Raw genomic sequence first — 13636 nt, 5'->3', positions numbered from 1 at the left:
TCTCCCCTGAGCCTTCTCTTCTCTATGCTTTATAGACCCAAATCTTTTTGCCTGTCTTCATATGAGAGGTGCTTGAGCTCTCTGATCATCTTTATGGCCCCTCTCTAGATCTGCTGCAACAGGTTCATGTTTCTCCTGTGTTGAGGGCTCAGTACACCAGAACAGAGTAGAGTGGTAGAATCACCTCTCTTGACCTGCTGGCCATGATGCTTTTGAGGCAGCCCAGGATATGATTCACCTTCTGGACTGCAAATATGCATATTGCATATGGCTTGTGTCCAGCTTCTCATCCACCAGTACCCCCAAGTCCTTTTCTGTAGGCCTGTTCTCAATTTCATCATCCCTCAGCCTCTATTGATATCAAGGATTGTCCCGACCTAGGTGCAAGACCTTGCACTTTGCCTTATTGAACCTCATGAGGTTCACCTCAGCCCACCTCTCCAGCCTGTCCAGGTCCCTCTGGATAACATCTCATCCTTCAGTCTTATCAACAACACCACTCAGCTTGGTGTCATCTACAAACTTGCTGAGGGTGCATTAAGAAGAGTGTGAACAGAAGTTTGAGTTTCTTCTCTCCCCTTCACTGCCCTAGTGATAATACATCTGGAGTACTGTATCCCATTCTGAGCTCTCCAGTTCAAGCACAGGAAACTACTGGAGGGAGTCCAATGGAGGGCCACAAAAATTATTAGTGGGCTGGAGCATCTCTCTTACCAGATGGGGCTGAGAGACTTGTTCCTGTTTAGACAGAAGAGGAGAAGACTAAGAGGAGATCTTACCAATTTAAAGGGTGGAGGTCATGAGGATCAGAGAATCACAGAAACATCCAGGTTGGAAAAGACCCTCAGAGTCACCAAGTCCAACCTATAACCTCACTCTACAAGATTCACCTTAAACCATATCCCTAAGCACCCCATCTAAATGACCCTTAAACACCTCCAGGGTTGGTGACTCCACCACCTCCCTGGGCAGACCATTCCAATGCCAATCACTCTCTCTGTCAAGAACTTCCTCCTAACATTCAGCCTATACTTTCTCCAGCACAACTTGAGACTGTGTCCCCTTGTTCTGTTGGTGGTTGCCTGGGAGAAGAGGCAAACCCCCACCTGGCTACCACCTTCCTTCAGGTAGTTGTAGACAGCAATGAGGTCCCCCCTGAGCCTCCTCTTCTCCAGGTTGAACAACCCCAGCTCCCTCAGCCTCTCCTCATAGGGTTTGTGTTCCAGGCCTCTCACCAGTTTCATCACCCTTCTCTGGACACGTTCCAGCACCTCAACATCTCTCTTGAATTGAGGAGCCCAGAACTGGACACAGGACTCAAGGTGTGGCCTGACCAGTGCTGAGTCCAGGGGAAGAATGACCTCCCTCATCCTACATGCACTCAACATTTTGAGAAGTCATCTAGAGGAGGACTCAAGGCCCTGGCCAGAGCCAGGAGTTTTCGCTCACGCAGGACTGGTGTGAGGAGAGGCAGAGCGAGCAGCTGCGTTGGGCCCTGGTGTTTGTGCGAGGCCGCGTCCCCGCGGGAGCACACCTGCCAAGCGCGAGGGGCGGCGGAGTGCGACGGCTGACGGCTGCCGGAGCCCTGCCCAGACGCCAGGGCGGTGAGCCGGAGCCCTCACTCCCAGACCACCTGTGTGGCTCCAGTTACTCTCAAGACTACTTACCAGCATTCCTGGCTGGATGCCGCCGCCAGGCTGAGCTGAGCAACCCGCTCGTGTCCGAAGGGCAGGGCTCGGTGGTTAAAGGTGTGGAATGTTTGTTAGGCTGTGGTTGCCACACAGGGCCTAAAGGCTTTGGGCATCACTCCTGTTTTATAAACAATGTGCAGTGTGCTCTGTAATGACTTTTCCTTGATACTGCACTTGCTCCAGGCTTCACTCTGCCTGGATTTCATCGCAGCTTCACTGCAAATGTCAGCAGTTCCTTGAGGACAACTGCTTCAGTAGCTGCTGCCAGTTGCATTAAGTTAAATAATTCAGGACTTAGCCGCTCTGTGACCCCACATGGGAGAGGTGTTTCCAATGCAGAAATTATTTCTCTGCACTTGATTCTCTTGTCACAGACTATTTCTGTCAACCTGCTGCAAATCTGCTCTTAGACACAGCTGTAAATCTGATGTGACCATTGAAGGCAAGGTTGTCACTTCTCCTCCTCCTGGGTATGGAAAGCTTCTGTAGGGTTTCCTCCTGCCCTGAGGGCTAGGATGGGCAGTGGGTGGTGGATGGTCTGCCACTTGGTGAGGAAAGGGATAGGACCATGCCACTAATGTGCACAACTGAGACAGAATCCCAGCAGAGGGTTTAGACAATGAGCCTTAACAGAATCACATGGAATCATGGAATTATAGGGCTTGGAAGGGACCACATTCCCTTCCAATTCTAACCACCATTCTAGGAGGGTGGATCTCATCCACCTGGACTTCTTAAGACCTTGGATGTGGTTTCCTGCAATATGTTTCTCTAAACTGAAAAATGGGTTTGATGGATGGACTGTTTGGTGAATACAGAATCGATTGAATGGTCACATCCAGAGCATAGTGGCTGACTGCTCGATCTCCAAATGGAGACTGATAACAAGTGGAGTCGCTCAGGGCTTCATACTGGGACCAGTACTGGTTAATATCTTAATCAATGACATAGCAGAACTAAGTGTAGCATCAGCAAGTTCTAGACAATAACAAGCTGAGTGGTGCTGTTGACACACCTGAGGAATGGGATGCCATCCAGAGGGACCTGGACAAGCTTGAAAAGTGGACCCGTGTGAACCTCATGAGGTTCAACAAGGCTAAATACAAGGTCCTCACTTTGCAACCTCTGGTATCAGTATAGGCTAAGGGATGAAGGCACTGAGAGTAGTCCTGAGGAGAAGGATTTGGAGGTACTAGTAGATGAAAAGCTGAACTTGACCCAGTAATGTGTGCTTGCAGTCCAGAAAGTCAATCATATCTTGGGCTGCATCAAATTAAGCATGGCCAGCAAGTCAAGGAAAGTCATTCTGTCCATCTACTCCATCATGGTGAGACTCCACCTGAACTACAGCATCCAGTTCTGGGGCCCCCTGCAAAGGAAATACATGGATCTGTTCAAGCAGGTCCAGAGGAGGGCCACAAAAATGATCATACAGATTCTTCCCTATGCAGAAAAGCTAATAGAGCTGGACATGTCCATCCTGGAGAAGAGAAAGCCCTGAGGATCTTATTGTGGCCTTTCAATACTTAAAGGGGCCCTGTAAGAAAAAGAGAGACAAACATTTTATTAGGACCTGTTGCAACAGACAAGGGGTAATGGTGTTAAACTGAAAGAGGATAGGTTTACACTAGATTTAAGGAAGACTTTTTTTTACAATGATGGTGACTGAACACTGGAATGGAAGAGTTAGTAGAAGTCCCACCCCTGGAAACATTCAAGCACAGGGCTTTGAGCAACCTGATTTAGTTGAAGATGTTCCTGTTCACTGCAGTGGGGATTGGACTAGGCGATCACCAGAGGTCCCTATCAACCCCTACCATTCTGTGATTCTGTGACTCAGTAGTAGAAGCATAGAGTATTTGGGGTTAGAAGGGGCCTTAAAGTTCATCTAGTCCAATTCCTCTGCTAAATCAGGTTGGCCTAAAGATGCACAGCATCAGGTTGCATCCAGGAAGCCTTTTAAATTCTCCAGAGAAGGAGACTGCACAGCCTCTCTAGGCAGCCTGCTCCAGCGCTCTGTCACCTTCAAAACAAAGAACTTTTTTCTTATGTTTAAGTGAAACCTCCTATGTTCTAGTTTGTGCCCATTGTCCTGTCACTGGGCACCACTGAAAAGAGCCTGGCCTCATCCTTTTGACCCCTATCCTTAAGATGCTTACAAACGTTGATAAAATCCCCTCTGTCTTCTGCAGGCTAAAGAGTCTGGATAATGATGCATTAATCTCCCAAAATAACAAACAAAAAATATACCTAATCTGTATCCCCATGTGGGTTATCTATCTCCCAGGAGAGTGTGTCCATCACAGATAGACTCAGTTAATAGTGGTGCAAATCACCAGGCTCTGATGCTTCTTGTATTTCCCATGACAAAGTGGCTCTTGTCTCCTTCACATAACTCAATGACTTTTTCTTGTTGCAAGCACTCTTCTTTTCATTTGTGATGTTTTGGGTGTTACCCATCCCCCCACACTTTGGAAAACCACCCAGACTAGACTCAGCAGCTCTGGAGACTGAATGAAGCTTATTATTTACAGCTTAGCACAATATACAAGCAGATATTTACAATATATACAGCTATATGCAGGAATATACAGGTTAAAAAGTAATACAGAAATACAACAGCCCTCTCAGAAATCTGAGTCCCCAGGAGGGGCTCTCAACCACCCTTCTACCTTCCTCCCACCCCTCTACCTTACCCAAGACTTTGGCTAATGCTCAAGGCAGCTTGGAGGATCAGCCAGAGGGGTTAGGAAGCAGATGTATTGGTCACACAGATGGTTGGTTAGGTTAGAGAGAGAAGTGCAGCCCACAAAGCCCAGAGAGTGACTCTGTTATCTATATTTATGTTCTTGTTCTTATACATCTCAGCAAGCCTATGAGTGAAGCAGACATCACCATTGTTTCCTTTTCACAGCCTGTAATCCAGTTCTAGCTAGGCTCAAACTAGCACATCATTTCTTGCAGTCTCTCATCCATTGATCTTCCACTCAGATGACACTTAAATAACTCAACTCTGCAACATGGCTGCAGCTGTCAGACCCAGCAGGCTGGAGTTTCATTCCAGCAGGCAATTCTATGGGGAGAAGCCCATGGACATTTTACCACTAATTTCTCTACATCTGCAGGTCAAGCTAAAAATGAGAAGAGACTTCAGGAACAGAGTGCATTTAAGGGCTCATTCTCAGGATGGAGAAGCCATCTTCTGAGCATCATGTCCAGCAACAGCTGCTGGCCCCCCACCAAGGTGTTTGAGTGATTTCCTCACTCAGCACTTGGAGCAGGCTTGGAGGGAACACCCAACATACCCAAGATAATGCATTGTGTTTGAGGCAAGAGGCTGCATTACTTTGATTTGTTTTCCTGTCAGCAAATGTGACTACAAAGCAGGCCAGCCCAACCGTCATGGATCCAGCCTCTTCCCTTGCTGATGCTTGATTTCAACTATTTTTTTTCCCACTTGGGTGTTACTGATTACAAGGAACTGACAAAAGCATGCACCTAAGAGCTCCTTTTCTGTCAGCTTAGCTATTGCCAAAGGGGAAAAAGAAATTTCATAGAATGATCTTTTTAGACAGCAAAACAAATCCTTGTTGCAAAGGTGACCTTATTCTTTAAGCGGAATAATCTGAAATAAAAACATTGCAAGCAAAAGTTTTGTGTCAAAAGCTTGGAAATCAGTGCTTTTCAGTCGTGCTCATTTACCATGAGACTGATACTAGAGGGCTAGTGGCATGTTGCTGTGTGCCCAGGGTTTCAGCTCTTGGCTTGGGAATATTCATGTCCAGCCCAGCTGCACCATCGCCCACGGGGGCCTGTCCTTTACAAGCTCCCCAGTGGCCACCAAATCTGAGCAGTTCATTGTTCGTGAACACACAGAAACAATCAAATACCGATGAAAGTTTTGACAGCATCAGGACTGGAACAGGTTCTGGGTCTCTTTCTTGTCGCTGGCCACAGGGACAGCTAGTGGAGAAGCGGGAGAGGGAGACAGCATTTCACGTCTTTGCACAGGTGACAGATGAGCATTTACAGTTAGGTAATTTAGGCAAAAGGCTTTTTAGGTGTATCTCAGCTTTTGGCAACATGAACCTTCTGGTAGCAGCAAGTTCACCGCTGAGCTCTGCCCACATCAGAAAGGCATACTGGGGCTTTGTTTCAGACCTGCTGCTTACAACAAAGTGATGACAAAGGGCTGGTTATCAAAGTGTCCTGAAGCCCAAGGCATTCAAAAAGCCCTGGGATCCAGATGTGGACAGGTCTGAACTTATGTACTGCAGGACCTTGTCCTCCTGCAGTGGCCTGGTCACACACAGCCTGCTGGTTTTCCTGAAACAATGGAGTTCATGGTCACTTTGACCAGTTGAATCTCTCTGTTTTTCAATACAGAGCATTTTATGGGTTAAGGGTGCGGCAGAAAGGTTTTTATTTGCCTGAGCATCAAGAAGTGGATGTGTTTTGTAGGTAACATTGAGACTTCTACCAAAATCAGTCCAGAAGGATGTTGTCTGAATCCCTTTTTTTATAGGCTTTCCACATGCAACTGGTCTTAGCTGGAGCCTGAGCACTGTGAACTCCATGTACATGGGTGTCCTCATCTACATGCACAGATGAGGAACATGCTCAGCATTGCTTATTGCTTGTTCTTGCATTCAAAGGTTTGCTCAGTCCATTAGAAAGACCCAGAGGCTGTCAACCTCCTCCTGCCACCCCTGCTACGTGTATGCATGCTCTCACAACTAGCAAACAGCACAAAGAGCTGTGCACTGTAGGTTGTTTGCCCAAATCATTGCAGAGACACTGCCGGCTATGGAAAAGGGCGTTCAAGAAAGCAGGCTGGGCTCACAAACAGCAGATAATTTATTTGCTATGAATAATTCAGCTAGCTTTTGCTGAGAAGCCGAATTAAACACAAGGCATTAAGCACACTGACATCCCCACATAAAGCACACTATTCACTCTTGGCACAAAGGAATATTGTTTACTATCATTAATTAACTTCCACACAAAGCCACAGCCATTTCTTTAGGTTCTGAGAAGGAGTAAGAGGAGAATGTGAGCCCAGAGCTGCTATGATTTCCCTTTGGTTTTCTCTCTCTCCACAGACACACAATGTCTGCAGGCGGAGCTTCAGTGGCGGTGGCATTTTTGGCAACACCACCCCTGCGCTGGAGCATGGGCAGGTTGCTGCTCATGGCGGGGAGGGATGTACCCCTGAACCCATCACACCTTTGTGAATGGTGCCTTCCCCACTGCTGCATCAGCAGGCTTGGGTGGTCACGGCCATGGACAGCACTGAGGCCTCCCAGCATCGCTGCTAAAAGGCAAACTGACGGTCCCTGAGGGTACGCAGCTGAAAGGCTTCAGATAGCTCCGAATAAAGCCTGCGAGGCATCACTGCATTTGCCTTTGGGAAATGGGTTAACGGCCTGGATGCTTAATCTACACAGCGTGAGCATTTTTTAGCATTTAATGAGCCTGCATGCTAATTCGTTCTCTGAAGTCTCTCGTTTGAAATACCAAGCTTTAGGACAACCAGAAATGCAAATTCTTGGCAATATCGGCAGTTATTATTGCTGCTGCAGTAGTGATTAGAAAGCAGCTCTTTGCAAGCAAAAAAGGGAGATAAGAGGCTTGTGCCAGATGGTTATAGTGCTTCTCTTCAGCACTTACATTGTACTCACTGCAGGTGACATCACAGATCACCAAAAAAGCTGAAGACAGATTTTTGTGCCAAAGAGTTTTCTTTTGGAAGACAAGGGTTATGTTGAAACATTACATAAGAATACATCAATTTTGAGTAATTGTTTCCATTTTAAAAGTGATGAATGCTCATCCTTTTTTCCCATGAAAGTCCACGTTTTCTTCTGACACTCTACATGAAAAAAATAAATTAAATTCTATGTCAGGTGTGGATTTGCTTTATCATATTTTTTAGAAAAGAAAATGTCAGAAAATCAGTACCTCAGATTGAATTAAATGTTCCATTTAATTTTGTGTGATTTCCTTCAACTTCGGTTTGCTAAGAAACCTTCATGGTTTTGCAGCCTGAGCAATCTCCTGGGAAGATGTGAGGTGGCTGAGTGAGGAAGAGAGCTGTCAGCGATCACACAGTGCTACGGTGGTCAGCCCAGCCTGAAACTGGAGACACAACTCTGTCAAAGGTCAGGATAGAGTGATGTAAAGTGCCATTTTAAATTAGAAAATATCCAGCTAGGATATAGTTCAAGAAGAAGACTTGGCTTTTTGCCCTGAGTCCACAATGACCAGACAGTTCTCCTGTGCTGTAATCCAAACAGCTACCTCACCCTGGATGTCCTACAACCTCTCACATCTGAACACCATCTTTCTGAAGTCTTGTTTTCACTGCAGTGTTATCAGGTCCTTTTGAATATAGACTCTTCGACAGGGATTCACTTAAAGATTTAGCCCCCTAATTTCAGATGTCTGCACACGTGCTGGGTGTCTTGGCTCCCACTGCAGTTGGTATGGTCAGCAATACATAGACAGCAGTTTGGTTAATGAAGCTGGGGTTGTTTAGCCTGGAGAAGAGGAGGCTCAGGGGGGGACCTCAGCAATGTCTACAACTACCTGAAAGGAGGTTTTAGCCAGACGGGAGTTGGTCTCTTCTCCCAGGCAACCAGTGACAGAACGAGAGGACACAGTCTCAAACTGCACCAGGGGAGGTTTAGGAAGAACTTCTTTGCAGAAAGAGTGATTGGACATTGGAATGGGCTGCCCAGGCAGTCCTTGTCACTGGAAGTATTGAAAAAGAGACTGGATGTGGCACTTGGTATCATGATTTAGTTGGTTAGATAATGTAGGGTGATAGGTTGGATTTGATGATCTCAAAGGTCTTTTTCAACCTGATAGATTCTGTGATCCTGTAAGTGGCATGGACATGGATTTGACAGGTGAGACACTGCACAAACAGTTACATGATATGTTCTAGGATAGTGGATGCATCTGCACGGGGCAGACAGGATGTCCAGGGCCCCTAATCCCCTGGGACAGTACCTGAAGACCAAGCAGGTGACACTGCATACCTACACTTTGTCAGCCAGATTCTTTCCTAGTGCTTGAATGGAGACATTCTCTGGACTCCACTGACTATACTGAGTGAATCCCCAGTGGCTACCAGAGGAGCTCAGGACTTAGCTGATACATGGACACCTGTGTATACATCTCTAAATCTTGACGGGCATCTAAAGAGCCTGCATCCAGTCTGACATCCCCTTTTAACCTATTGCCTGCAAAAGCATCTTTCCAGTCTTCAAGTGATCTTGAAGTGCAGAGGCAAGGGCAGAAGGACAGACTGCAGTGAAGCCTCTTCCAGTGCAGACAGTCACAGAGCCTCTCATTTGATGGTGACTGCTCTGCCTGTGCCATATTTCCTCTATTCCCTGTGCTCAAGCCATGCTGCTTGGAGTCAGAACTTGAGGTACACAGTATCTATTGCCTTTTCTACACAGAAATGAATAAGTAGTCAGAAGAAACAGACAAGAATATTTTTATAATAGATTTTCCTTAATCAAATCCTTTTATATTTCCCCCCAAAAAAAATCTATTTATATTTGAACGGAGCAAAGTTTGTGCAGGAGCAGGAGAGGCTCCCAGAGAGCATGTGTGTGTGTGTGCAGGGCAAGAGAGTTCAGCTGGACTCAGCTGTGGAGACCTGCTCTGCTCCCAAAACCATCATTATGCTCTCCCTCATGGACATTGTGGGGAACTTTTCACCAGAACATTGGCTCAGGCTTTATTAATTATTTCTGTCTAGTCAAATGGACTCATCCTCTTTAATTAAACCATTGCAGGAAGTGCTTCAACAATGACCATTAGTGTCACCCTCAGCATCCAGGGATGCACTGAACAGCATCTAATGAGGTAATAAAGTGAGCATCTCTCTGCACTGGAGAAATTAGCTCAGACAAGGAGAGTGACACAAGCTGATCTTACAGTGCTCTGAACACCATGGTCAGAGCTCTCCATTCAGCAGCTTGCTTTAGGAGTAATTGCTAGAGTCATTCTCATCAACCATGAGGGACAAATAACCACAGCCCAGCTCAGCATAGGGAATAGCTCATCTTGCATTAAGCACACTTGCACGTATTGTTATCTCCTGGGGGCCTTCAAGCTTCTCTGTTGTTTCTGGGACTCTATGGGCTCCTAGCAGGTTCCTGCTCCATAGCAAGCAGTGTGATGAGTGCCAGATCCCACCTTAAGCCAGGGCACCCATCCCAGTTATCCCACACACCCCATAGTCGCCCTTGGGAATGATGTTCATGGCCCTCATTGTCATGGAAGGCTAATAGGCTTAAAACATGTCCCGGCCTGTCCCTCCCCCCCCCCCCCCCCCCCCCCCTTCTGCTGATGGGGGAAGCAAGGGTGGGAGGGAAACAAATGCTTGGGCCATTGTGTCCCTCCCAAAGTGATAAACAGGTACCCACAGTTGTTTAAGCACTTGCAAGCGTCTTGCCCAAATCAGGGTAAACAAGCCCTGGTTTCACCTAATATGGTCAGTTTGGCAAATGCTATTCTAACTGGTGAATCTCTGTGGCCAAAGGAGCCACTACACAGTTTTGGATTCCAGCATGACCTGACAAAAAAGAAAACGTTACCATGTTATAAGGTTGTGCTCAGACATCGGCAAGAGGAAACAGATGCTCACATGGCAGAAATAGGGACATTGTCTCCTAATGCTCTTTTTTGAGATGATGCACTACTCTTCCTTTCTGTTTTAGAGCTGCTTTGCTTAGGTGTTGTTCAGAAGTGTCAGGAAAGACAATTTGCATTGCAAGCTGTGCCCAGTGGCTCAGGGGAAGAGCCATAGCTGAGTAGTACAGTTCACAGTATCACAGTATCATCAGGGTTGGAAGAGACCTCACAGATCATCAAGTCCAACCCTTTACCACAGAGCTCAAGGCTAGACCATGGCACCAAGTGCCACGTCCAACCTTGCCTTGAAGTGCCCCAGGGACGGCGACTCCACCACCTCCCCGGGCAGCCCATTCCAGTGTCCAATGACTCTCTCAGTGAAGAACTTTCTCCTCACCTCCAGCCTAAATCTCCCCTGGCGCAGCCTGAGGCTGTGTCCTCTTGTTCTGGTGCTGGCCACCTGAGAGAAGAGAGCAACCTCCTCCTGGCCACAATCACCCCTCAGGTAGTTGTAGACAGCAATAAGGTCCCCCCTGAGCCTCCTCTTCTCCAGGCTAAACAATCCCAGCTCCCTCAGCCTCTCCTCGTAGGGCTGTGCTCAAGGCCTCTCACCAGCCTTGTCGCCCTTCTCTGGACACGCTCAAGCATCTCAACGTCCCTTCTAAACTGGGGGGCCCAGTTGGGTCTGGGGAAACAGCCATCAATAGAGATACAGCCACTTATTCCTTTGCCTTTCCATCTTTGTAACTATGAAAAATCTTATTTTCTAAAAGCAAATAACCCTGAGGAAAGCATCAAACGCTCCCATAACATGCCCTTAACCAAACATATTGATTCAATTGATTTACACTTCTCAGATCCTGCCCTGCAGAAAGATTTTGCTGGCTTCTGCATGGAGAGTTAACCAAGCAAGTCTGTGGCTTTCTGTTTCTCTCCACCGTAGGCTAAAGAAAAACGGAGCTGCCATTCTTTCAGCCTACACCCTTCACCAGGCCAAAAAGTACATTTTAGCTTCTCAGAGTGGCTGTGAAGCTTTCTGTAGCACAAGTGGTTTCTGCACCCCTGTCCCAGCTCTGCTGAGGTACAGTGCTAGGTTTAACCTCTGGTCAGCCTCTGTGTGAGGGATAGAGGTGATGTTCACCTATCTAGAGACCTTCGTGAAGATTACTGCCTGTGAGGACTAGACATTTACAAAAGGGAAAGGACTTCACTGATGATGTGATGTGTGCAGTAATTGAGAGAAACTGCAACCTGCTGCTGCAGGTGCCACTCATTGGAGACCTATCAAGATTAGTGGACAGCAACCCAGTGTGAGAAATAAATACAGAATCATGTGTTTGATCCGATCAATTCATGGCAAGGGGTCACAGACAAGGAGGAAGGGGGAGGTTTGAATGAAACTGCATTCCTGCTTGCACCACCATCTCAATAAGCTTAAAGATAAGAGTAATTAGATTGGTGAAGGAGGGAGGCATGTGGAAGAGAGAGTCTTTTGCATATTTAAATGGCAATGCATTCCTCCTGGTGCCACCTTTCCTGTATGAGCAAACAGAAGAACCAGGACTTTGAAGTTCATGAGGAAGACACTTAAGCAAGACCCCTCACTTCATCAAAGATTACCAGAGGGACCACTGGATAAAAGGAGACCTGTGTGGAAGAGACATCTCACATTCCTAAGAACTGATAAAGAAAACCCAACCTTTTCTTAGAACTTAGTAAATATGTAATAGAATAGGGTATAAAAAGAGAAAACTGGAGGCAAAGGGTGTGCGTTGGGGGTAGAGCAGAGTCTCCCCTCACACCCAGGCCTGTACATTGCTTGATTCCTGCAACTCTATATTAAAGCCTTAACTTGCATGAACGCCAGTTTGTGCCTGTTATTTATGACACCAGTGACATCCATCTCAGATTTTCTTCAGAGCCATCTTGCACCCTTTCTGCTGAAAATCCTGCTTAAGGAAGTGTGGCAAACCAGGGGCTTGCTATCCATGAGAGCCTCAGGGACCACAGCAGAGACAGGGCATTCATGGGTACTCAGGGACTGGCCTTAGTGATGCAGATCACTCCCAGTCCTCAGTGATTACTCACAGCTCCATAACGATTATTCGTTTCGTTCTGGACAATCACAGAGGGCATTGCATTTAAGAGACAGATGTAGTCTTGTTGTTTAACAGCTAAACATGCCCCCAAAATACATTTTCGTTAGTTGTGTCTGCATCAGAGAAAAAGGTTCATTGCAGGAAGTTTCAAACACAGATCTTGCTTTCTTCTCACTACCAAATCAGGTCATTTACACAGATATTGTCTACCACCTGCCTAGCTGTGTCTGAATTTTAGGCTACTAATTGAAGGAGAGATTGACTCTGCTAAAGCTAGGCTGAGAATTCAAGCATCAAAGAATGAATGCGAGGTTGGTGCTGCCTTTCCTCTACAGCTGAAGGATTGTTCAGAGGTGCCTCCACCCACCCTGAGCTGCTCTTCATGGTGAAATGCCATTCTTCATGAGTACCTCCTGCAGCTACCCAAAAAGGAGTGTTACCCACCAAGTCAGTCTCACCACCTGCCTGCCAGCTGGATGCTGCTGCATCAGAAGGCACTTTCAAGTGGTACCATGACACCAAGGCTTCAATGCAGCTGATGGAGACTCAGTTCCCAGAGTCTAACCCAGGACATGAACTTGTGCCTCTGCTTTTCTCTGTTCACCACACACTGAGCTTAAGCACTGTGTTGGAAATTAATAATTATTAATAATTAATTATGGATGAATATTATTTTGTCTTATTAATTTTCAAACTTTGGGAAAATTCCCTGAGATTCTTTAGCTTTTCAGTCAACAGGAAGTAATTGCACAGAATTAAACAGTTTAAACAACCAGAACTTGTAAAATACTAACACAAAACAAAGAAAGAGTCTAACTATGCTTATGGAGTCTCAGCATTCACTCCAGCATATGTACTCACGAATCTTTTGGTCCCTGAGTAAGTCTCCTGTATCAAAGATGCTTTCAGACTTGCAGTAATGATCCCAGGGTAACATACAAAATAGTCCAGGCAGAGGAAGGAGATGCTGCTGAGCTGCTAGTGAGAGCAGCATACAAACAGCTGCCTTGATTCCTGGTTAACAAGCCACACATGGCAGAGAAGCTCACTGTAGAAAGGCTGAATTCAGAAAAGTATGGTTTCTAAATCACCCCCCTTTAAATACTTCACTTAGAAAATCAAACTGGCCAATAGGCACTAGCACCACTGTTCTGGCCAGTGAATTCAAAGCTTTGTGCCTCCTTTGATCATGCA

The 13636-nt window shown here is 46.4% G+C and overlaps 1 long non-coding RNA gene across 1 annotated transcript; it reads right to left on the bottom strand.

Moving 5' to 3' along the window:
* Positions 1-2457: 2457 nt before the first annotated feature.
* LOC135173701 (uncharacterized) lies at positions 2458-13491 on the bottom strand. The gene is made up of 2 exons (XR_010301403.1): positions 13304-13491; positions 2458-3228 (listed from the first exon to the last, which is right to left on the bottom strand). It is a non-coding gene; the product is annotated as an uncharacterized LOC135173701 (long non-coding RNA).
* Between the last annotated feature and the right edge of the window lie 145 nt (positions 13492-13636).

This window comes from Pogoniulus pusillus, chromosome 3 (assembly GCF_015220805.1).
Source record: "Pogoniulus pusillus isolate bPogPus1 chromosome 3, bPogPus1.pri, whole genome shotgun sequence".
In the NCBI taxonomy this organism is placed as follows: Eukaryota; Metazoa; Chordata; class Aves; order Piciformes; family Lybiidae; genus Pogoniulus; species Pogoniulus pusillus.
The sequence above is the reverse complement of the archived record's forward strand: the minus strand, read 5'-3'. Positions and strand labels throughout refer to the sequence as shown.